Source organism: Petaurus breviceps, unplaced genomic scaffold (genome assembly GCF_028583685.1).
Source record: "Petaurus breviceps papuanus isolate PSGF00001 unplaced genomic scaffold, PetGlider_PUasm1.0 126, whole genome shotgun sequence".
Classification (NCBI taxonomy): Eukaryota; Metazoa; Chordata; class Mammalia; order Diprotodontia; family Petauridae; genus Petaurus; species Petaurus breviceps.
Window position 1 is genome coordinate 35173081 of NW_027185655.1, and position 25165 is coordinate 35198245.

At 40.0% G+C, this 25165-nt stretch overlaps 2 protein-coding genes across 9 annotated transcripts in view; one reads left to right on the top strand and one right to left on the bottom strand.

The window, feature by feature from the left end:
• PAPSS1 (3'-phosphoadenosine 5'-phosphosulfate synthase 1) overlaps positions 1-25165 on the bottom strand; it is a 524017-nt gene that overhangs the window by 264623 nt on the left and 234229 nt on the right. The gene's annotated exons all lie outside the window — the stretch shown is intronic.
• Positions 1-25165, top strand: part of SGMS2 (sphingomyelin synthase 2) — a 230334-nt gene that overhangs the window by 138000 nt on the left and 67169 nt on the right. For 7 of the 8 annotated variants that reach the window (XM_069094978.1, XM_069094952.1, XM_069094986.1 and 4 more), the window contains one exon: positions 24825-24949. The gene's annotated coding sequence lies outside the window, so the exon portion shown is untranslated. Of the gene's footprint in view, positions 1-18686; positions 18795-24824; positions 24950-25165 lie in introns of all 8 variants that reach the window. The other variant, XM_069094969.1, reaches the window with a different exon arrangement.

Sequence of the window (25165 nt, forward strand, 5' to 3'; positions counted from 1 at the left end):
GGGAATATTAAAGGCCCTCTAGTTTAACCTGCCCAGTTTATAGAGTGGGAACTCAAATTTCAAAGAAGAGAAATGATTTGACCTGTGGTCTAGCAGGACCATGATAGAACTCTGAGTCTTCTGACTTACCATTCCTTCTATTGAGCCATGCACAGAACCCTCAACATGGACTCCCATCTTTGACTGTATTTGCCTATTCCTCCCACCCCTTGACCAGCTGTAGCCAAGTACCAGGGTTGAGTGTATAGTCACGTGACTGTGAAACAGAGAAAAACTAACTGGACCATATGGGAATTAAACCTTCAACCTTGGCTTCATTAAGCACCTTTTTCAAACTCTCTGGTCCTCAGACTTTAGCCTGGGGAACAATTTAGCCAGGTCCAGGGCCCCATGGACCATTTATTTTACTCATGCTTACTGTACACACACACACACACACACACACACACACACATCCTTGTCAAGCTTTTGCCTGGATAAATAACAATTATTGTGGCTATGTTTTTTAAAATTGCCCTTTTTTGCCTTTTTGATGTATATTTCTGCTATATATTTGTATATTTAGATGCAAATTGCAGGAAACAAGTGATAGGGTTTTGGCGTATGTCCATCTTCTTTACCTATTGCTAAGCCTGAAGATTGACCATGACTTACACTTAGGTTGGCTCTAACTTAATTTTGTAAGCACAAATATATTCTTCCTTTGAAAAACTTTTTGGTCTTTATTAATTTGCTTACTTTTAGTTTATAAGATTCACTTCTACGATTCCTTAAGTTTCAAATTTTTCCCCCCCCATGGTGGCATACAATCAAGTATAGTATCTGCAAATACTTTCACATTAGGCATTAGTCAGGTTATAAAGAAGGATTGTATCAGATGGAATGAACAATGGTAAAGAGGAAATAAAACCAAACAAGAAAAAAGAGAAAGAGCAGGTAGTTTGCTTCAGTCTGGATTCAAACTCAGTTCTTTCTCTGGATGTAAACATCTCTCTCCATCATGAGTCTTTTGGGGTTGACTTATGACTCTGGATTGCTGAGAAGAGTCCAGTCTATCAAAGTTGAATATTCTGAAATATATTCTGAAATTTATTCTGAAATATTAATATATTCTGAAAAATTGAAACTATGTCATTGTATCTTTATTAACAGACACTTAAGTGCTTACAGATGTTGGGCACTGAGGGAGATGCTAAGATGAATAATATTATTTGTATACAAGGAGTTTATTAATTAGTTTTGTTAGGGCATATAGAGATATAGATAAATAACAATATATAGCATATACTAAATGCCAAATAAGTGTGGCACTCCGCACTTGGATAAAAACACTCAGTTATACACATTATGTTCTCTGGAGACCTGGATATAAGGTTGTAGTTCCTATGGAAAAGATATAGAAATTTTAGTATTTAGTATATATTTTATAATATAATATATAGTATAGTAGTATATATTTAGTATATATTTTAATATCCTTAAAGCATAGGTATTTATTATTTGCCTACTATGTGCTGGAAGCAGCTAGGTTTGACAGTAAATAGAGTGTCGGACCTGAAGTGATGAAGACTTACCTTCTGAGTTCAAATTTGGCCACAGATACTAGCTGTGTGATGCTGGGCAAGTCACTTAACCCTGTTTGCCTCAGTTTCCTCATCTGTGAAATGATCTGGAGAAGGAAATGGGAAGCTATTCCAGTGTCTTTGCCAAGAAAATCCCAAATGGAGTTATGAAGAGGCAGACAGACATGACCGAAACAACAGATTATGTGCTGGACAGTCTGATGTGTGCTGAGGATACACAGACCAAAAAGGACACATTTCTTGCCCTCCAGGAGCTTGTATTCTATGGGACAGTATGTAGGTAGGCACATACAAAAGAAACACAAAGTAACGGGGGTGTTTGGGGTGGGCACTTGATATCTAAGGGATCAGGAAAGGCTATACATTGAATGTCACAATTGAGTTGAGTGAAATTAGGGATTTTCAGGGGCAGGTCAAGAAGAAATGCATTCTAGGTATGGGGATGAGTCAGTACAAAAATGTGGAGATGCTTTTGGATCTCTCCATGGAGATAATCCATGAAATGAAATCTCTCCATGGAAAATGGAATGATGTGTATGAAGAATAGTGAGAAGGGCAGTTTGGCTAGACTGAAGAATATAGGAGGGAGATCAAGTAATAGTCAATAAGGCAGGAAAAGTAGATTGGAGTAAAATTATGAAATGTTTTAAATGGTGTTTATATTTGACCCAAAAGATAATAAAGAGCCACAGGAGTTTGAATAAGAGAGTGACATGACTATATGTATACTTTCAGAAAATTACATTGGCAGCTGTGTGGAAGAATGACTTGGACAGGGGAGAGACTTAAGGGAGGGACACCAATTGGGAAGCTATTTCAGTAGTTCGAGTAGGAAGTATTGAGCGTCTTTGCACTAGGGTGGTGAGTATTATAAGAGAAGGGGTCAATGCAAGAGGTTTTGTGGAGACAGAAATCCCAGCATTTGGCAACTAACTTGGGGTGATTGAAGATTTGTGGATGATGAGACCATGGTTGCTATCTTGAATGATTAGGAGGACAGTGGTGCAGGTGGATGTGTTCTTAGGAAGTATTACTAGAAAATTCAGTGTTTGTAATGAGAGAGGTGCCAATTTCCCTTCTCTGTACTTTGTCATATCATATCTGGGGTATTGTGTTCAGTCTTAAGAGACACATTGACAGGATATATGACCTTGGTCCTTGTCCTAGAGTCAGAGGAGTGAGAATTGTGTCAAAATGAGGGAAGTTTGAATAGTTGAAAAAAATGTGCCAAATTTGTGTATATGGTCCTTGTCCTAGAGTAGGAGAAGTCAGAATTGTGTCAAAATGAGAAAAGTTGGAATAGTTAGACTCAATTTGAAGGAACATAACAATTTTTAAGTATCTGAAGGGTTCCCATATGGAAGAAGGCTATGGAGGACAAACCAAAATGGGAGTTAGGGATTTCTAGGGACGCAAATTTCTGTTCAATGTGCAGAAGAATTTCCTTAACAATTAGTACTCAAAAGACAAATGAATATTCTTAGGTACTGTGTTCCCAATTCCTAGAATTCTTCTAGTAGAGACTGAATGAATAGTGGTCAGGGAGGTTGTAGAGGGGAATTGTGTTTCAAGTAGGGGTTGGATTTGATAACCTAAAATCTCTCTCAAAACTTTAGGACTCTAAGAATCTATCTTTTTCATATGGATACATAGGATCAGATTGTGAAGGCCCATGAGTGCTAGTCTGATAAATTTCTATTCTGTACGTTCTGGGGAGCCACTGAGAGAGAGAGAGAGAGAGAGAGACACAGAGAGAGAGACAGACAGAGACAGAGACAGAGACAAAGAGAGAGAGAGAGAGAGAGAGAGAGAGAGAGAGAGAGAGAGAGAGAGAGAGAGAGAGAGAGAGAGAGAGAGAGAGAGAGAGAGAGAGAGAGAGAGAGAGAGAGAGAGAGAGAGAGGAGAGAGAGAGAGAGGAGAGAGAGAGAGATGTACACAGTATGTATTTATGTATATGGGGTGGTGACAGGTACACCTAATCAAGGTAGTATTTTAGGAAGGCAAGTTCCGGTAGTGGTCTATAGGATGGATTGGAAAAGGGGGGAATAGAGATTAGGGACAGAGAATAGTTAGCAGAAAATTCTAATAATATAGACTTGATAAGGGTTTTGGCCAACTCTAGGTCTCTTTGATTGGCCAACAATAGGTCCCAAGCCAAGTCCTAGTTGGTCATTGTTTGGACCCTGATTGGCTCAGACCAAATGTAAATAACAATTATTCCTGTTTGACCAGAAACCCTGAGGGTCTTTACCTCCCAGATTATTTTTTTTTAACTAGATAAAGAGGCCCTTTTTAGGCTCATTTCTTATTTAGCCTTAATCACTGAATGGGCCTTGCCTCAGTCAAACTGAGACCCGACTTTAGCTTAAAAAGGCCAAGGTCTCTCACTGCATGTGAGGCCACCTCCAGTTGTTCTGATACATATCTGCAGAGCTGCTGGACCCAGATGTCTCCAGAGGAGAAAGTGAAGCTGGTGATTTTGCACAGTTCTTCCTCACTTAAATCCAATCCACTTGCATGTCATGGCATCACCCCCCTGATATCATGGTCCTCTTGGGGCCAAGGAGAAACAGTAACCATAATAGCAGTGTAATGATGAGGAAACATCTAATGATTTTTAAAATAAATTTTCCAGTGTCCCAAATTCTGTGTGAAGACTGTGCAAAAACTATAACTCCTGTATTCAAAGGGCTTGGTCTACAAGAATCATCTTATGGGAGTTAAGTAGAGAAAAGTAGGGCAAAGAAATGTGACACCAGTAGATTTTAAGACAGCAAAGTTGTGGTAGAGAAGGGACTAAGATCTTTATCCTTGACATTCTCATTCTACAAGAATTACTGAATAGGCAAAGAGATATTTATAAAGAATAATTCCTGTAGGGTTTTATATTGTCAGAAAGGTGTAAGAAAAGACAGGAAAACTGTACCATTTTGAAATTGGATGAGAGGGGACGACATACAGATATAGGATTTCAGTGCTGGTACAATGCTAGTGAGATTTCTGTACCAGTAGTTGAACAAATAAATGTACAGATAACTTTGTTTTTTAATGGAGCACTTTCATTAAGGGTTTAACATTCTGTTCTTATTACAGATTATGCTTATACTCTACTCTCATTTGTGCAAGCATTCATTAAGAACCGACTGTGTGCCAGCACTGTGCTAAATGCTAGGGATCCATGGATGGTAGGAGACATTCCAGAATTTCCAATTATATTGAATTCTCCAGTGATTTTCCCCTTCACCTTCTGGTCCCAGCTTCTTTACTATCCTCTAAATAGACAAATCTTGATTTCGTAAAAGGTTGATTATTCAGATGGGGTAATCCAAGCCTTCCATTTCCTTTCTGCTTTTTTTTCCCCCTCTTGATAATTTTATTGCTTTTCATGGACTTTTGCCAAAAGGAAGGCAAGCAAAGGGAGGAATTATGTCACCTCTATAAAGCTCCCTTGCATAGCTTGATGGGTCAGTCCTTCACTTGCATGTCATGGCATCACCTCCTTGATGTCATGGTCCTCTTTTAGAATGAAAGACCGCCAACCACAATAACAGATTGGGGGGGCGGGGGGAAGAAGCCTGAAAGAAAAGACCCAACTGGATATTATGTGTGCATTTAACTTCTTTCTTCTCCTCCTTTTCCTCCGCTAGCATAGGGGCATAGTGCAATGATTTCCTTTAAAAACACACACATTATTTTCTATATCGGATATCCTTAGGCTTTGCTTTAACTAAACTAGTACTGCAGTGTTCTAAGTAGGAGAGTGGGCTCTGACACCAATTGGAGAATGGCCTGTCAGATAGATGTGTATCTTTTACTAATGGGAAGGTGGGGAAATGGGTACCATCACATCCTACAGGTAACAGCCAGTCCTGGGTGGCTTATCTATGATCATCCCCTAACACTCAAATCCCTTCCTCTGCTGTTCGGGATCCTAACCTTCTCGCTGTACAAGGTGTTTCTGTCATAACCTAATTACTGCTGGGGTCTCTAAATCAGCAGCTGCATGGGTGCTTTTGGGAAAGCCCCCTCTTTTCTGCTGCATACTCACTCCTGTTCTCCCAGATGACTGATAGACACCCTTTGGAAATCACTTCCTGCTTCCTGAGCATTGAATAGTGAGTAAGCCTCAACTTACCCTTTTCGTTTTGGGTGAGACAGAACAAAATGCCCAGCATAAGCAGATATAAAATCAGATGCAATTTGTAGCAGTGATCTTATTAATCCTATGGTCCTTCTGAACTTCTTACTTCTTTCAAAGGTACCCATGTTTACAACCTCAGCCTTATCTCTCACTCCTAATTCTCCCTGGGTTCACATAACCAGTCAGTGGCCAGGCATCTCTTGCATATATGCTCCTGTCTCCACTCACACAGCCCCTAATACATGTCTGTCCCCATCATCTCTTACAGGGAGGATTTGCATTGACCTCAGTTGTTCTACCCATCACAAACCTCTCTCTTCTCTGATCCATCTTCCACTCAGCTGCCAAAATTATCTTCCTGATGCTCAGATCTGATGGCATCATCATTTTCCTTTGAATTAAATTCTAGTGACTTCCTAGAATCAAATATAATTTCATATTTATTTCCTCTTTTTAAAATGTCCATTTTAATGTAAGTTTTAGGATGTACATAATTGTTAATATAGTGATATATTTATGTATATACAGTTTACAGATAAGTAAATATGCACATATTGGGGGTACGTATTCAAAATTTTTTTACCAACAGGGAACAGGATCAGAAAAGTTTGGAGAGCACTGAAACCTCCTTTGCACAATAGTCTTATATGATAAGAGTTAACATTTATATGGTGCTTGATGGTTTGCAAAGTACTTTCCATAACTTAACTTATTTGATCAGCATAGTAACCCTGTAAGGTAAGTGACATGATTATTCCTGATCTATAGATGAGGAAACTGAAGCAGAGAGTGACCTGATTTGAATTCAGGTCTTCCTGACTCCAAATCCAAGATTTGGATTTGTGCTTTTTGGCTTGTGATTCTTATTCTCTTTCCCTCCCTCCTCCTCCCTCTTCTTTTCCCCTCTCTTTTTCCCTCTCTCCCCCTCCTTCTTCCCCCTTCCCTTCCCTCTCTTCTCCTCCCCTCCCCCTCTTCCCTCTCTCTTTCTCTTTCTCCTCTCCCTCTCTCCCTCTCTCCCTCCCTTCCCCCCCTCTCTCTATATATATACACACACACAGTATGTGTGTATATGCACTTGTGTATATATACATATACACATGTATATCCAGTATATATATATATATGTGTGTGTATGTGTGTGTATATACATGAAGCAGTTATAAACAAATATCCATGCTGATAAGCTTTCTGAGAATGATTATTTTAGAACTGTAGACAATAGGCTTATTTCCCCTAAATGAGATTGGAGAGTGGTAAATACTTTTAGTCCCCTGCCTCCAGCACTGAAGAGCTCACTTTAGCAGGTCTGACATCATCCACATCAGTGGTATTCCTTTTGCCACAAGCCCTCTTTCCATTTCTTATCACCTTGTCCCTCTCTCATCCTTGCGTTCCCATGAACTTCCCCCAGAGAGAATATCTTCCTTCCTCTGTTTCTGTTCATATGTGGGGGATAGTAGGGCAGCACTGGGGCTGCCCTTTTCTTATTCTTTAACTGTGCTACATGACCAGCCTGGTCCAGAATTGTCTCCAAAACCTGTATTCCTCCAAATCCAGCCTCAGACACTGCTAGCTCTGGGACCTTGGGCAAGTTACTTAAACACTTTTCTCAACTGTAAAGTGAAAATAATAGTTTCTGCCTCCTAAGGCTGTGAGGATCAAATGAGACAATATTTTAAGGCACTGGCACTTAGCACAATGCCTGGAACATGTTGTTGAGTTGTTTCAGTCGTGTCCAACTCTCTATGACCCCATTTGGGATTTTCTTGGTGAAGATACTGGAGGTTTGCCATTTGCTTCTCCAGCTCATTTTACAGATGGAGAAACTGAGGAAAACAAGGTTAAGTGACTTGCCCAGGGTCACACAGCTACTAAGTGTCTGAGGCTAGATTTGATCTTAGGAAGTCTCATCTTCTTGACTCCAGACCTTGTACTCCATACACTGGTACTGATTAGCTGCTCTGGCTCAAAGTAGGTGCTTAATAAATACTTGTTCCTTCCCCTCCTTTTTCTTTCTCCTCTCCTCTTATTCCACGAACTCATATTTCTCACACAACCATAGGGTGTCCACATGATGGGATCCCAGTCACTGCCTCTAGCTAAGCACTTCCCTGTACCCATTCCTCATATTTCTCACAGAAACAACAGGTGTGTCCATACCCTCAACCACAACCACATCCATCTAATCTCAGACAATAACCAGCCAATTAAAAAGCACCATCTCCAGGATGCTCAAGCAGGATGTATACCCCAAAACAATAGAAGGGACTTTCCCTAAGTAGGCACCTGCAGAGTAATAGCAAAAGCTGTCCTTTAGGTGAACTTATGACGTGGAGAGACTTATTACAATGTCATCACAACCTCCCCCTGCCATGGGATTTTCTGTATGCATTGTGGGTAATTGCACAGTTTCATTGAGGTTGGGACCCCTCCCCTATTACCTAATCCTTTAACAAATCCCTCCTGCCTTTTTAATATTCATAATTTCAGTTGAAAATCTATGGGCAAGAGTGCACTGCATTTTGTGGGGTGGGGAGTCCAGATGTATAACCCTGTCATTGCATACGAGCATATTAATCACAACACATGAAGGAGATGTCTTGCATACCAAGATTTCTAGGTACATTCTCTCCACTTCTGAAATTAAAAGCTCCATTCAGTGAGCCACATCTGAACTCAGATGGGACCTCACCACAAAATCCTCAACTTGTCATTTGCAAAATCCTACCCTGGTTAATGCCAGACTAAGCTTTCCTCCCAGCATGACTTTTCCCAGGACCCCTCTCTCTTAAAAGACATTCTCTCCCTTGCCAGAAAGCCAACCATCCAGTAAAATGGAGGACCCTCATCAGCAAGCTCTTCTCCTGCCAGCTATTTGTCTGGGGGTAACTTTCTGCTGGCACCACCAAGGGGGTTCATTCCCCTAAAAAAATCCATAACCTAAATCACACACTGATTATGTTCAAGTATACAATTCATTTTGAGAAGCAAACCACACAGCATCTTTACACCATAAAATTGCCTGTCTTGTTTAATTACTAAGTTGCTGGTTCCTCTTGGAACTCAGCCTGTAGGAGATGTTATTCCCAATAAATGCCTGTATTTGGATTAGAAGTGATCTGCCTCTGAATTCTTTGAGACCTTCCCACCACAATATACAATGAAAACGCAACAGTAGCTTGGAAGTCAAAGGTCCTGGATTCAAATCCCATCTCTCATACTACCTTTGTGACATAGGACTAATCACTTAACTTCCTCTCAGTTTCTCCATCTGTAAAGTTATGGGATTGGCCCCGGTGGCTTTGAAGCCCCCTCCAGCTGCCAGATCTATGCTTCTAGTACCAGAGGTGGCCTCCAAACACAGGTCCTTTGACTCCTAATCACAACGTGCCACACCGATCCCTCAGAAGAGAAGGCAGAAAGAACAATTAAAGAGGTAGAAGGAACAACAGAAAAGAATGGTATCTCTGAAGTCAAGGGAAGAAAATATTCAGGAGAGGGAGTGATCACCAGTGTCAAAAGCCACAGAAACATGTGGGAGAGTTGTGGTCATTGTTGTTTGTCTTGCTTGAAGAGGATCAATGACATCACAGGATGCTGTCTTGACTTGCTTGTAGATTGGATTTAAGGGAGGCAGAGATGCAGCAAGTTGTCAGCCTCACTCTCTTCCAGAGCCATTGAAATCCTGTGGCAGGACAGAAGTTAGAATGCCTGGTGATGCCTGGGAGAGTAGGTACTGAAATAAGCCAGTTGGGAGAGTAGAATGTCCTTAGAAAGCAGGATGTCATTGAGTCCTCTCAAAAAAGAAAATGAGGTTAGTTTGCATGACTTGAGGCTTAAGGAACCCATGTTGGTTTACAGTAATCACCCCTTGCTTTTCTAAATGCTTGACACCTTGTATTCAACACCTCTTTGGAGCAGAAGGTATGACTGAGTTGATGATGCCCAGAGGGGAACAGAGACTGACCCCTCATGAACAGCACACCTAGGCAGGCTAATGTCCTAAGGGTGGGTTTGGTTGGGAGAATTTTTCTGCACATGAAAGAACTCTTTATTCTACAACCTTTTAAGTCAGGGCCTTAGAATAAATTTGGCCAGTAACAAAGCAGAAACTCAGATTCTGTATACACATCTGAATGAATTATAGATACAGCCTAGTGCAAGCTACTGAAATTTCTGAGTTCATTTCCATTCCAAAAAAACAAACGCACAGCCCCAAATTTAGTAATGAACCTTACCACATGACAGGAAAATATGTATTTTTTGGAACGGAGCCATTATTTCCATAGCTAAATCAGTCTGGGGCCTGTTGGGAGAGATGTTTTTCACTTCATCCAGGCTTCCTTAGTTTAGCAGAGTTTTAGTTGTGGAGAGGTTTTGTTAGAAATACCTCTTTATCCCAAAGTTATGGTAGGTGGGGAGATGATCTCTCCCCACTTCCCCCAGCTGCAGGCCAGTACATTCTAGGATTCACAGGTGTGCAAAGGGTCTCCAAGTCATCTAGTCTCTGTCCCTCATTTTACTGAGGAGGAGGGCAACGCCCAAACAGGCTGAATCACTCTGCCAAGGTCATACAGTAGTGAGCGTCAGAGGGGAGACTGGAACTCAGGTCTTCTGACTCTGGAGTCAGTGTTCCCTCTACTGTACCATAATACTGATAGTCAAATGAGGGTTTGTTTGCTATGCCACTGGTGTGCATGGTAGATTTTTAGCCAGGGCTCCAAATGGGAATTCTCTGCAATGTGGGGATAGAGACCAGCAAAGGTAAGATTTTGAAGAAACAAGATAGCTTTTAAAACATTCCAGAAAAGGAACCCCTGTCTTTTCTGCCCATTGGTTTTTACCACCTTCTCTTCATTTTTTGGATAACCCACAAATATGAGTGGTGAACTTGGAGGAATTAGCCTGTTAGAATAATTAAAATCAAGGACAAGAGGTAAGAAAAGAATTAGATGAAACTCCTAGATGTGCCCATCAATGGTGCATTTAGTGCAGGGAGACAGGGTGCTCACAGTCAAGAGAGGCTGCCCAGGGAATTCCTAGGAGCCAGAGCTTGGAAGACATTGGCTGAAATGGAGGGTCAGGTGCTTGTGAGGGCAGCAGTTTCCCCAGGTATGCGATAGACCTGGAGCCTAGACAGGAAAGGACACAGCTTCTCCCTTGAGATAGGAAGCTGAGCTAGATAATGCATTTATTCATCGATTGTTATGTATCAAGTACTGTGCTAAAGAGAAAGAAGTCAGCTTTGGGGAATCAGGGAGGTGAATGAGCAGCCAAAATCTGTGGCCCAAGACTCTGGCCTAGAGGAGGTGACTGAGTTTTCTATTAGTACCATAAAAACAATGTGTGCCTAAAAGGAACAATTGGATCCTGTCTGCTTCTGCCAAATCAGTTGAGTAATAAAACTGATTACCTTTAGTTTCGATGCTGTGTGATTTGTACGTCAAAATGAAGTGTATACTTGAAGCTAGTGTGTAATTTAAATGATGGATTTTTTAGGGGAACCCCCTTGGTGGTGCCAGCAGAAAGTTACCCCCAACACAAACAGCTGTGGGGGGGCTTGCTGATGAGGGTCCTCCATTTTACTGAGGGTCCTGGGAAAAGTCTTGCTGGGAGGGAAGCTTAGTCTGGCATTAACCAGGGTAGGATTTTGCAAATGACAAGTTGAGGATTTTGTGGTGAGGTTCCATCTGAGTTCAGATGTGGCTCACTGAATGGAGTTTTTAATTTCAGAAGTGGAGGGAATGTACCTAGAAATCTTGGTATACAAGGCATCTCCTTCATGTTGGTTATGATTAATATGCTATTATGCAATGACAGGGTTATACATCTGGGCTCCCCATCCCACAAAATGCAATGCACTCTTGCCCACAGATTTTCAACTAATGTTGTTTTACCCACATTACAGGCACCTTGTCATAATCTCTACATTTAGAAGGTTCAAGTGCATGTCAATTACAAAGCAAATTTAGATGACTAATTATATGTTTTGTAAGTTGTCTGCTGTGAAAGCCATAATGTGTGGGTGTTGACTTTCAGTCTTAAATGGCACATTGCTTTGGGAGCTTCTTGTTTCTTCCCTCTCTCTCATTTTTTTATTTTAAAGAATGGACCCTGCCACATTTAAGAAATTGTTGGTAAGAGCTCTTTAGCAGCCTTTCCCACCTTAAAGGCTTTCAGAGATAAATAGTAGTCTGGGTAATCTCTAAAGGAACCACTAATGACTGAATTACATAAAATTACAGATTAAGAGCTAGAGGGACCCTGGAGGCCTATCTCCTCCAACTCTCTCATTTTATTTTCTTTTTCTTTCAACAGCCATCTACTTTATCTTCATACACCTTTGGGGGGGGGGTGTAATAAAGGAAAACCAAACCCTTGTCACAACTATGACAGTCAAAATAATAAATTCAAGCATTTTGGGGGGAAAGTGCATGTTCCATTCTGCATTTTCAATCTATCTCCTCTCTCTTAGGAGATGGGTAGTAAGTATGCTTCATCATTTCTCTTCTGAAATCATGGTCCATACTTCTCGTTTTACAGATAAATAGACAGAGACCCAGAGACATAAAAAGACTTGCCACAAAGGTGACCCAGGCAGATATTTTAATTCAATTTTTCTGGCTCTAAAAATCATTGGATATCACACTGAAATCTTAAACTCAGCGTAGCCAAAACTGTCCTCATTGCCTGTCCCCCAAAGCCTTCTCTCTGATTTCCCTGTTATATTGGCACCATCATCGGCCCAGTCCCCCAGGCTTACTTACAATCTAGGCTTCTTCCTTGACTCCTCACTCCCCCACTCCCTATATCTAATCTGTGGGCAAGACCTGTCGAGTTTCCTTTTATAATATCTCTCCTCTTCTTTCTGCTGCTGTTGCCACAGCCCTTGAGCAGGCCCTCACACCTGGACTATCACAATAGTCTGCTGCCCCATGGTTCTCCCTACCTCAAGTTTCTTCCCACTCCAATTCAGTCTCCACTTGGCTACCAAAGTGATCTCTGACCATGCCTATGGCCCTATTCAGTAAACTTCAGTGGCTCCCTATCACCTGCAGAATCAAATATAAAATCTTACTTGACGTTCAAAACCATCAAAACCTCCAACTTCCCAGTCTTTCTAGTCTTCTTCTATCTTTACACTCCCCAGCCCCCATTTTCTGCAATACACTGGCCTCCTTGTTATCCCATGAACAAGACACTCGATTCCTGACTTTGGGTCTTTTCACTGCCTTTCCCCCATCCCCAGTCTTTACCTCCTGGCTTTTCTGACTTCCTTCATAGCTCACTTACAATCCCACCTTCTACCAGAAGCCTTTCCCAATCACCACCAATTCTAGTGCCTTCTCCTCTATTGATTATTTCCAGTTTGTCCTGTCTATTACTTGTTTGTACAGAGTTGCTTTCATGTTATCCCCTCCGTTAGACTTTGGATTACTTGAGAGCAGGGACTATCGACTGCTTCTTTTTATATTTCCAGAACCTGACCCATAGTAGGTGTTTAATAAATGTTTATTGCTCGACATCCTCTTAATTATAGGCTTTCTTGAAGTCTTTTGGAATAGTCTCATGAGAGACAGTTTTGACTTGGATAGTAATATGATTGAAAATGTTTTTACAAATATATCTGTGTCTGTATATGAGACAGAACAAATCTAATCCTCAAAAACCTTTCAGGCATACACTTCCTTCTGCCCATTGTGTTAACAAAAATGACTTCATATGTACCAGTGGTATTCAAAGGTACTTTCTCATACCATGAACCCTTATGCTTTCATGTCCACTCTGTCTCACATCTGGTCGTCACACCTCAACATAAGACAACTAGATGATCCATCTGAGGCTTTTGGGAAATATCTGGTGAGCAAATTTTAAAAAAAAACAAGCAAACAATAAAGTAAAGTGATATTCTGTATATAGTAAGACCCAAGGATTAAAAAAAAACCTTAGTAATTAGTAATACTACTTAGCATTTATATAGCTTTTTAAAGTTTGCAAAGTGCTTTAAAAATATCTCATTTGATGCTTACAACCACCCTTGGAGGGAGGCACTATTATCATTACCACTTTAGAGATGAGGAAATTAAGGAGGCCAGAGGTTAAGTGACTTTCCCAGGGTCTCACAGCTAGTAGCGTCTGAAGCTGGATTTGAGCTCAGATCTTCCTGATTCCATTTCTATCTACTGCATCGTCTGATAATGTGTAAATGCCCATTGCCCACCACTGGGCAACCTTCTGGAGGGACAGGAAATAGGGAGTCAACTCAGCTACAAGAATTTATCCAAGTCCTGCCCCTGGCTAGATGTGGTACATATTGTGTGTGTGTGTGTGTGTGCGCGCCCTGGGGCAGTGTGGGCCATGACCCTGGATTGCTTTGTGGTGAACAGCCACACTTACCACTATAATGACACCAGGGTTAAAGAACCAGGGCAGACCCTGTCATACTGCCCAAGCTTTTCACCTCTCCCTGCCCTCACTCAGTTCATCCTTGTCAATCACTTTCTCACCCTAGGGCACTGTTCTGAATGCAAATGGGGATATAGCCTGGACTCTTGCTACCTGTCCTATTGTCCAGGGCTAAAGTTGTCTTGAGGTTGTGCAGTGCATAGAATGGAAATAGGGCCTGTAGTCAGAAAGACTCATCTTCTGAATTCAAATATGACCTCAGATTCTTACCAGCTGTGTGACTCTGGGCAAGTCACTTAACGCTGTTTGCCTCAGTTTCCTTGTCTATAAAATGATCTGGAGAAGGAAATGGCAAACCACTCTAGTATCTTTGCCAAGAAAACTACAGCTGAGGTCACAAAGAGTCAGACACGACTGAAACAAGTTGGACGTGACTGAAAAATGACTGAACAATAAAAATGTCATGAAGCTAAGCCTCCCAAGTCTGCTATCTTTGATGTAGTTTGTATCTGAGAGAGGCAGCGTTGTCTGCAGACCCTAGTTTCCAATCTCGGTTCTGTTGCTCACTGGAGGGCTTTGGGCAAATTGCTTTACCTGTGTGATCCTTAATTTGTATACTGACAATTATATCTGTCTCTCTTTTTCCTCCTTGAAGAGAATTGAGAAAAGAGGAATCTGCTGGTAATTCTTGATGAGATTGGTGGTGAGGCTCGAAGGCTCAGTGTTCAAGGAGGGAGTTAGAAATGAAGTAGCAACTGGTTGATTAATGAGAGAAATCAAGTGAAAATATGAAGGATTTAGGAAGACTTGTGTAATTAATGTATTTATGTTTATATCTTCTTGAAACACAACAAATTACTATTTATTAGTGTATATTGCTTTGAACATTCTTTTTTTGGTTCAGTTTTGTTTTAAGGAATTAGATTAAAAATTTGTTTTAAATTTCCAAACATTTGTTTTCCTTCCTGCCTCTCTCCCCTAGAGCCCCTCACCCCATCAGGGCAAGGGACTATCTTTTGCCTTTTTTTTTGTAGGGGGGAAGGCAAGGCAATTGGGGTTAAGTGACTTACCCAAGGTCACACAGCTAGTAAGTGTCTGAGGTCAAATTTGAACTCAGGTCCTCCTGACTCCAGGGCTGGTGCTCTTTGTATCCCCAGTGTTTAGCATGGTTTCTGGTACATAGTAGGTGATTAATAAATGTTTATTAACTTATACTGGGGGGAAAAGATTAAAAGAAAAATATGTATATATATATGAATGAAAAAATATATATATATGAATTTATATGAATAATATAAAAATGAATATGTATAATCAAAACAAAATCCCACATTGGCCATGTGCAGAATTTTGGGTGTCATTTTGTATCCTGAGTCCATCACATTTTTCTTAGATGAGTTTCATGGTTGGTCATTGCATTGATCAGAGTTAAGTCTTTTATGTCTTGTTTATAAATTGCTGTTCCCCTGGTTCTGCTCACTTTATTCTGTATCTGTTCTGTGAGAGCAGAGGAGTGTGGTCTTGTGGAAAGGCCATTGAGCTTGGAGGGAAAACTGGCTGTGAGTCTCATTACCTATTAATTGTGCCTTTCTGGAGAGAACCTCTGTTAGCTCATTTAAAAATGGTGGTGGTAGTTGTTCAGTTGTGTTCAACTCTTCATGGGCCCCTGGACCATACTGGATTTTCTTGGCAAAGACACTGGAGTGGTTTACCATTTTGTTTCCAGTGGATTAAGGCAAGCAGACGTTAAGTGACTTGACCAGGGTCACTCAGCTAGTTAGTGTCTGCAGCTGGATTTGAACTCAAGTCTTCCTGACTCCAGGTCTAGCCCTCTGTCCACTGAGCCATCTAGCTGCCTATCTCCTAGCTGGGGATAAAAATTATTGGACAATATATCACCTTCTTTAAAAATCAAATGAGATAATGTATGTAAAGCACTTTGCAATTATGTAAATGCTAGCTATATTTAATTCTTTTGACTTCAAATATGCCAAAAGAAATTCTTTCAATTCTCCTTAGAATTTTTTTTTCCAAGTCTTAGTTCCTTAGCTCTGGTTTTTTCCTAATGTTGCTGGTAATCTGTCTCACTCATGCATTTATTTGTACTTGGTTGTGTTCCTCTCAGTTCATGTTTTGTATTGGTCTTCTTAAGATATGAACTCACTGGAGTTCTCCACGTTGACCCCCTTCGGCCTCTTTTGCTCTATGGTTTTCTTCCTCAAGAAAAGACCTAGCTTCTTCAGGGACCAGGAGGGGCTTGAAAGAGAAAGATTGCAGCACAGGCCTTAGAATGGGAGCTGGAACAATCAAGGACCCAGGTAGAAACTTGGTGCCTAGACAGGGGGTCTGGAGCCTGAAAAGGAAAATAATAGAGATTCCTTGGAAGGCATGCTCTGATGCTTCAAATCTATACAGGACCTGAATAATAATGTGAGACCTATGATTTGCCTGGTCAGCTAAATAGAGGGCTCAGCCTGGAGTCACGAAAACCTATCTTCCTAATTTCAAATCTGGCCTAAGACACTTACTAGCTGTGTAATCCTAGGCAGGTCATTTAACCCTGTTTGCCTCAGTTTCCTCATCTGTAATGGCAAACCACTCCAGTATCTTTTCCAAGAAAACCCCAAATGGGGTCATGAAGAGTTGGACGTAACTGAAACAATTGGACAACAGAGGGTGTAGAAAGAATGCCTACCCAGTTTTATCAAATCAGAAGCCCACTGATGTTCTGAAGAATCCATGCTTTCAAATTCCCTTATATTATAGTAAAAGGGGGGGGGGTGCAATTGAACTGACTTGTCAGAAATCACTTAATTAGCCTACTACTTTTCAGGCATTGCACTAATTTTCCTCATGGTGTGAGGAAGGCATAGGCTCAGTGGCCTCTCATATTTTTATATTCACGTGGTGACAGCAGGAAATTAAGGCAAACATCTCTACGCAAATGATTCTCACATCTATTTGTGCAGCCTTTACCTCTATCCTGACCTCCAGTCACTTGCATCACCCGTCGGACGTCTCCAATAGGACGTCCCATAGAGAGCTCAGATACAAAGCAGCAGAATTCATCATCTTTCCTCTTAGCCCCTTCCCAGTTTCCCTTTTACTGGCCAGAGTACCCCCTTCCTCCCAGCAACCCCAGCTTAAACTTCACTGTCTTTTTTGGACCCCTCACTCGCACTCACCCCCAGGGCCAATCTATTGCATCTCTTATACAGGACTCTCCTGGTCCCCTTCCCTTCTCTGACATTGCAACCACCCTGGAGCATACATTCATTATGTGATTCCTGAACCTCTGCAAAAGCCTTCTGATTGATGCCTGTTCTTCAAAGTCTCTCCCCACACCAGCCCATCCTCCACTCAGCTGCCAAAGTGCCAAGACAACTGTGTCGCCCCACTACTCGGTTAACTCTGGTAGCTCCCTGTTGTCTCAAGGATCAAATACAAAATCCTCTATGTCGCTTTAAAGCCCTGCATAACCTGGCCCTTTCCTACCTTTCCAATCAATTTTAACAGATCCTTTTCTATAAGCTAGTCACAGGGGCTTCCTTGCACGAGTCAATCCATCTCATAACTTTTTCATTGGCTTGCCCTCATGCCTGGAATGCTTTCCCTCTTCACCACTGACTGTGTCCTGGCTCTTCTTGCTCCATTTAAGACACAGCTTAAATCCCACCTTATGTAAGAAGCCTCTCCTCGTCTCTCCCCTGCTTCAACTATCCACTCCCTGCAGTTCCTAATGCTTTCCCTCTGAGATTAGCTGCATTTACATGGTGTATAATGTGTATGTATATAATTGTTTGCATGTTTTCTCTCCCATAGCATGCAAGCTCATTGAGGGTAGAAAACATGTTTTCATCTTTCTCTGTATCCCCAGCACTTGGCACAATGTCTGATATGAATTAAGAGCCTCATAAATGTTTGTTGACTGATTGACTGATGAGCAGCAATAGGGAGCCTAGGTGGGGCATTGCCACTTTCTGAGAATTCCTTGTTTTGAGACACATTCTTATCATACATTTAAAAACAAATTTGAGTTCCAAATCTTTGCCTCCCTCCCACTCCTTTCACCACCCATTGAGAAGGCAAGCAATATGTTAACAAATATACATGTGAAGTCATGCAAAACATTTATTTTTAGCATTTAAAATTTTTTTTAATCGAAACATATTCTTGAAAGTTCACTTGCTCAAAGAGTGGAATGTGATGAAAACCTTTAAAAATAATAGCATGCCAAATATACTGTTCTCTATTCCATCTGATCTCAAATCCAGAACGAAAGAAAAAAGAATGTGTTTTAAAACTAAAAGCGTATTAAGTTGATCATTCACAGACTTTTCACTTTGTTAGATATGGAGTGGGGGAGTTTGAGGACTATTTATTTTTACTGAATCCATCTTACCTGGCATTAATTGGGGAAATTTGTAGGTACACTCTAGAAACTGATGTCTAAATTATCTGATCTTTTTTCCCTTCTGAATCTCCTTGGTGGTGATAATACTTAAAACAAGTATTAATTTTATAACTAAAAACTCACTTTTGGTCATTTTTCATAGGCGCCTGCTAAATTCTAGTTCAAGTCCAGATGCTCTGCTTTCATGCAGTCATAATATTTGGAATGAAAAAGAAGCCCAGAGAAAAACCTCATCTAACTCCCTCTTTTTGTAAGTGAGGGAACTGAAGACCAAATAAGTAGAAGGACTTGGCTAAATTAATAGAGGAAGCAAGGTTGCTGAATCCAAAGAGAGTCCCAGACTTAATTAGCCCATAGCCACGAACATAGGCTCCAACAGAATATGTTTCCAAGTCCCCCCTTTCATGTGGTTGAATCTGGTGAGAGTCTCTGAGAAGGGATCTCATTCATTTTTTTCCTTGGCAACTCATTCCAGCCAGTAACTCAAAGTGGTAATGATACCTCTTTCCTCAGCTTCCTCTCCAATCCCATTTAACCCTGCCCACCAAGAACTACTTTAAAATGTATGGAAGGAAAACCTAATAATGCTTTTACTCTTTGTTGTACCCAGTCATCATGCACAAACTCTAATAATTACACAATTCACAATAAATTCATAATTCACAAACTCTAACACCTTGAAGTTGAACAAATATTACACTCTGTTCCCAAAGGGAATGCTGGGAGATGCTTCTAGACCTTTTCCTGCCTTTAGACTGTCTGCCCCAACATTGCCCCTTTTCCTTTCTGTTTTTAAAAGTAGGATCCCATATTTCTTGTTTGAACAGAAAAAGTTAATAATGGTAGAGAAAGTGTGCATTTGTTTTAATGATACCAAATGCTGACCTTTTTGGTACCTGGAAGGACTAGTGTAGACCAGCAGGTTGCCTTAAGGAAACATTGATGATTTGAGGTCTATGTCCATTTATCTCGCTTCCTTCTGTGACTGGCTAGAAGAGTTGGCATGACCAGCATGCTTTTCAGTATGTACAGCTCCTGCTTCTTCCTCTTCACCATTGAAGAGGAAAAAAAATTCCTAAAGAGAACCAGAAAGCTTAATAATCCTATTTAATTAGCATTCACAGCATTCTGTTTGATAAGAAGGGGAATAGTAATTGTAATATTTCCATTATATGCATGAGGAAGTATGAAAAATTTTAGTAGTTCATAGCAAATGAAGAAAAAAAGTCTAATCAAAGATTACAAGCATTGAGGGGCAAGTCAAAGGCTTGGGAGTAGAAACAGCTCTGCATTTGGAGTTGTGAGTGAGGGCTTAAGCTCCAGCCTTGACTTTGTACTCTTATCTATTTGTGTGACTTTGGACAAATCATTAAAACTCTGTGGGTCTCAGTTTTCCACATCTGTAAAATGAAAAGGGTTAGTCTAGACCAGTCTTAACTGTTTTTGTGTCCATGACCCCTTTGCTGATCTGATGAAGCCCATGGACTTCTCAGAAGATTATTTATAAATGCATAAAATAAAATACATAGGATTAAAAAGGAAACCAATTATATTGAAATCAAGATATAATTTTTTCCCCTTACAAATTCCCAAACCTCTCAGGTGTCTTTAAACCCCCAAGCTCTAAATCTCTGGACAATATGCTCTCCAAACCTCCTTCTGGCTCTAAATTCTCTGATCTGTTTGGTGTAAAAAAGAATGTCTGCACACACAGACGCACACTCAGTTGTTCAGTTATTTCAGTCATGTCTGACTCTTCATGACCCCTTTTGAGGTTTTCTTGGCAAAGATATTGTTTGTCATTCCCTTCTCCACCTCATTTTACAAATGAGGAAACTGAGGCAAACAGAGGTAAGTGACTTGCCCAGGGTCATACAGCTAGCATGTGTCTGAAGCCAGATTTGAATTCAGGAAGGAGAGTCTTCCTGACTCCAGGTCCTATATTCTATCTACTTTTCCACTTCAGTGCTATCTATCAAACATCCTAAAAATTAGAACAGTACAAAAAATGGAATGTATTTCTTTGGAAAATAGGAAGTTCCCTGCCCTCAAAGATCATTTAGTGGAAGCCAGAGGACTACTTGTTCGTGTCGTTGTATGCAGGACTCATTATTTGGATAAGATTGGAAGCCAGAAGTTCTTTAAGATCCTTCCCAACTCTAATTCTATGACTACATATTTTTTATTTTAATGCAAGAGTTAGTGACTAAGAAATAGGTTCACAGAAGATAAAAAAGATAAACTTGATTGTGTGAAATTTAAAAAGGTTTTGCACACATAAAACCAATAAAGCTAAAATTTGAGGAAAAGCAAGAAGCTGAGAAAAAATACAGCAAGTTTCTCTGATAAAGGTTTCATTTCTAAAATATATGAGAGAACTGAGACAAATATACAAGAATAAGAGCCATTCTCCAATTGATAAATGTTCAAAGAATATGAGCAGGCAGTTTTCAGAGGAAGAAATCCAAGCTATCAATAGCCATATGAGAAAATGTTCTAAATAATTAATAATTAGAAAAATACAAGTTAAAACAACCCTGAAATATCACCTCAAATCCATCAGAGTCAATAAGCTGACAACAAAGGAAAAATGTCAGATGCTAGAGGAGATAGGGGAAACCAGGTACACTAATATGGTGGTAGTATGAATTAGTCCATGCATGATGGTAATTTCTTTGAACCTATGTCTAAAAGGCTATTAAATTGTTTATGGAATATCACTGCTGAGGTTGATCAAAGAAAGAGGAAAATGACCAATACACGCAAAAATATTTAAAGCAGCTCTTTTTGTAGTGATGAGGAATTAGAAACTGGGGGGATGCCCATCAATTGGGGAATGACAATAAATTATGGTACATGAATATTACAGAATATTGTTGTACCTTAAGAAATAATGAAGGGGATGGTTTCAGAGAAACCTGAAGATTTGTATCAACTGATGCAGAGTGAAGTGAAAAAAAATTACAAGAAGAGTTTATACATTTGCCATAATACTATTAAAATAAACAACTTTGAAACACATAAGAATTCTAATAAATGAAATGATCAAACAAAATTCCAGGAGATCCTTGATGAAATGTTACCTACCTCCTAACAGAAAGGTGATGACTTAGGGTGTGTGTATATGTGTGTGAATGTATATATGTGTGTATCTATATATGTATGCCACACACATGTGCATATGTATACATATGTGTACACACGCGCACAAATACATATGTGTAACATGTGTTGTCTGTACTATATGTATATATGTGTTCTGGATTATGTGTGTATACATACATACATACATACATATATATATATAGTGGGTGAGTGGGTACATATGATGTGGCCAATACAAGGATTTGTTTCTCAAGGATTTTTTTTTAACTCTTTCAACAAGGGTATGTAGAAAGAGAAAATACATTTGAAATAGCCTCTTAAGACCACCTTCACTCTCTTTTCCCTCCTTTATATTACTACCAGAATCTCTTTCCTTAGACAGGTACTCATGTCACCACTATGTTCAGAATTCTTCAATAACCACCAATTCATTACCTGCCAAGGAGGTTTAAAGATCCTCTGTAAGGCATTGAAATACCACCCCCCCCCTTGCCCCTCTACTTTGCCAGCTGTATAGTACTTCTCTCCAGTGGGCGTTTTGTTCCAGCCAACCTTGTACAGATGTAGGGCTCCCATTCTTTGTTCCCCTGCATATACTGTACTCTGTGTTTGGAATGGCTTCTCAACATCCCCAGTACCTGCTAGATTCTTTCTTTAGTAAATGTCTATCAAAATTATTATGTTCCACTTGTACAGTGAAACTAATCAGCAAGCTTTTATTAAGTGTTTGCTGTGTTCCAGGTTACAAATTTAATAATGAAACCATCCCTCTCCACTAATGTCTTACATTCTGTTAAGAGGCAGTACATACTTTTTTAATTAGACAGAATTAACAGGAGCCAACTAGCTGGCTCAATGATTCCAGGCACTGGTCCTGGAATTTAAAAGACCTGAATTCAAATCCAGCCTCAGATATTTCCTAGCTGGGTGACCCTGGGCAAGTCCCATTTTGCTTCAGTTTCCTCATCTGTAAAATGAGCTGGAGAAAGATTTAAATGGCAAACCACTCCAGTATCTTTGCCAAGAAACCCCAAATGGGGTCTCAAAGAGTCAGACACGACTGAACAACAGAATTAATAAAAGATAGTTTGGGAAAAGGAAGAGAGTGGCACCTGGAGTAAAGAAGAAAAGTTCATCAAAGACATCTGTAGAGTGCTGCTTGAGCTGAGACTTGAAATCAGGAAGATCATAGCATCCTAGCTTCAGAGCTGAGAAGGACCTTAGAGGTCAGCAGGTCCAACCTGCTCACTTCACAGATGAGGAAACTGAGACCTAGAGAAATAAGTGACCCATCTAGGGCTCCACAGCTTGTAAGGACCAAAGGCAGGATTAGCCTTAGGTCTAACTACTTCTTAGTCCAGCGCTATTCACTGGATTTATTCCACTCCACAGGCAAAGGTAAGGAAGGAGTGCATTTCAGCCATGGGAGGGAATTAGTACAAAGGAAACACAGAGATAGAAGATTCCATGTTACACGCGAGAAACAACAAGAAGGTATTTGGCTATATAAGAGAGTGAGGAAAGGGGAGCAATGGGGAAATGTATTATGATGCTCGAAAGGTAGGTTGAGGTCACATTATGAATGACTTGTGTAATGTTAAAAAAAATAGAACATAGCATCTCTCAAGTAAAAGTTTGCTTTCTAATAACTAATCTCTTAAGAAATTATCTTTTGTCTACCTTCCAGGTAAATGTGTCCCTAACCACAATCTATTTTGTACCTTGGCACCTCTCCATGCATGAGACCCTTGGGTAGCTTCTGAATTCATCCGTCTGATAGGGACATACCTCCAATTTCTTCAGTCCCTTGAGATGTTTGTAGTTCCTTTTTGCCAGATGAGATCTCAAGTCTATCAAGCTTAAAAACAGATGCTTTGGGGGAAAGTTACTATCTATCCCAAGAATCAAGTTACCTACTATTTCTACAGAACATCTATTTAACCATCTCCTGACAATCAAAGCAGCATGTTCAACAAGTTACTTAACTTTAAGATAACCAACTGTACCTTTGGGGGGAAAAAAGGAAACCCACAAAAATATGTTTTCTGATCTAATTCCTTGATTCTTTTTATTATCTATCAAAATATGCATATGCCCTCTGAATAGCTTCTCCAGTGATAGATTTATATTCAGCTAGCTGCACTTTCTCATCCATTTTGCCTTGTAAGCAAAGATATATGTACATTTTCATGATAATTGCCAAGGATAATAATGAATATAGTGAATAACTTATGGAACAGAATGAAAATTATAACTGGTCCCATTAGCATCATGAGCTAAACAATTGCTATATATGGACATGTATATATTTGTATTTATATATGTGTGTATATGTTTGTGTGTGCACATATATACATCTCTTTAGAAACTTGGTATATTTGTGTGTGTATAGTTATATATATGTGTGTGTGTGTGTGTATATATATATATATATATATATATTTGTGATTCATTCATTTTTCAGCTATATCTGACTCTTTGTGACCCCATTTGGGGTTTTCTTGGCAGAGATATTGGAGTGGTTCATTTTATACATAAGGAAACTTAGGCAAACAGGGTTAAGTGACTTGCCCAGGGTCACACAGTTAGTAAGTGTCTGAAACCAGATTTGAATTCAGGAAGATGGGTCTTCCTGACTCCAGGCTCAGAACACCTAGAATCATTACTATATGTCAATTAAATTTTGTATGTAGATAACAAATGTTATATGAGAGAAAATGACTTAGCAATTCATTTTGGAAATATCATTGCTTTATTCTTGAATGGTTGCTTTATTTTAAAATACCATGCTACTTTGTTCTTATGATTCTATTAACTGTAGGTCTGTTCTTACTCTGTATACTCACCTGATCCCATATGCAAAATTCTTCATTTATGTGCATTTGAAAACTTATCTACCATTAATTTTGTGACAAGAAGGCATATACTTAAGCACTCATCAAACTTAATTTTGATCCCCTTATCAATGTAACGTTTTGTAGACCTGAGAATATGGCTTTATGAACAATTGTATTCCCTTGGTCTAGAGATATGGCACTCATTAAAATTCTCTTATTTCCCCCCTGGCCCATTCACTGGGGCAGCACTGGAGTTGCCTACCTTTTTGATGGAAAGGGGAAGGGTCCAAGAGGAAAGAAAGTCTATAACTAATAAGTAGTATTTTTCTTCTTTTCAGAGCCATAATTCTCCAAACCTACTTAATTCTTCTCTGAACTTCCTGTCAAACCCTGGTGCACTGATTGCAAGAAAATCTCCACTTGGGATCTTGTGGATCTCTGCCTTTGTCAACGTCTGTAAACAGTAAGTTTGGTACTTCTGCGTGTTCTGGCACTAAAAATTTTGTGCTTTAACTTAGCATAAGGAGAAGATGGAAAGGCTCTCCACTAACCTAAATAAAGGCTCTCCACTAACCCACTCCTTCCATACCATATGACTTTGCTTAATTAAGAATCTTTTTTGCTAAGATCTGTCTCTCTCTCTCTCTCTCTCTCTCTCTCTCTCTCTCTCTCTCTCTCT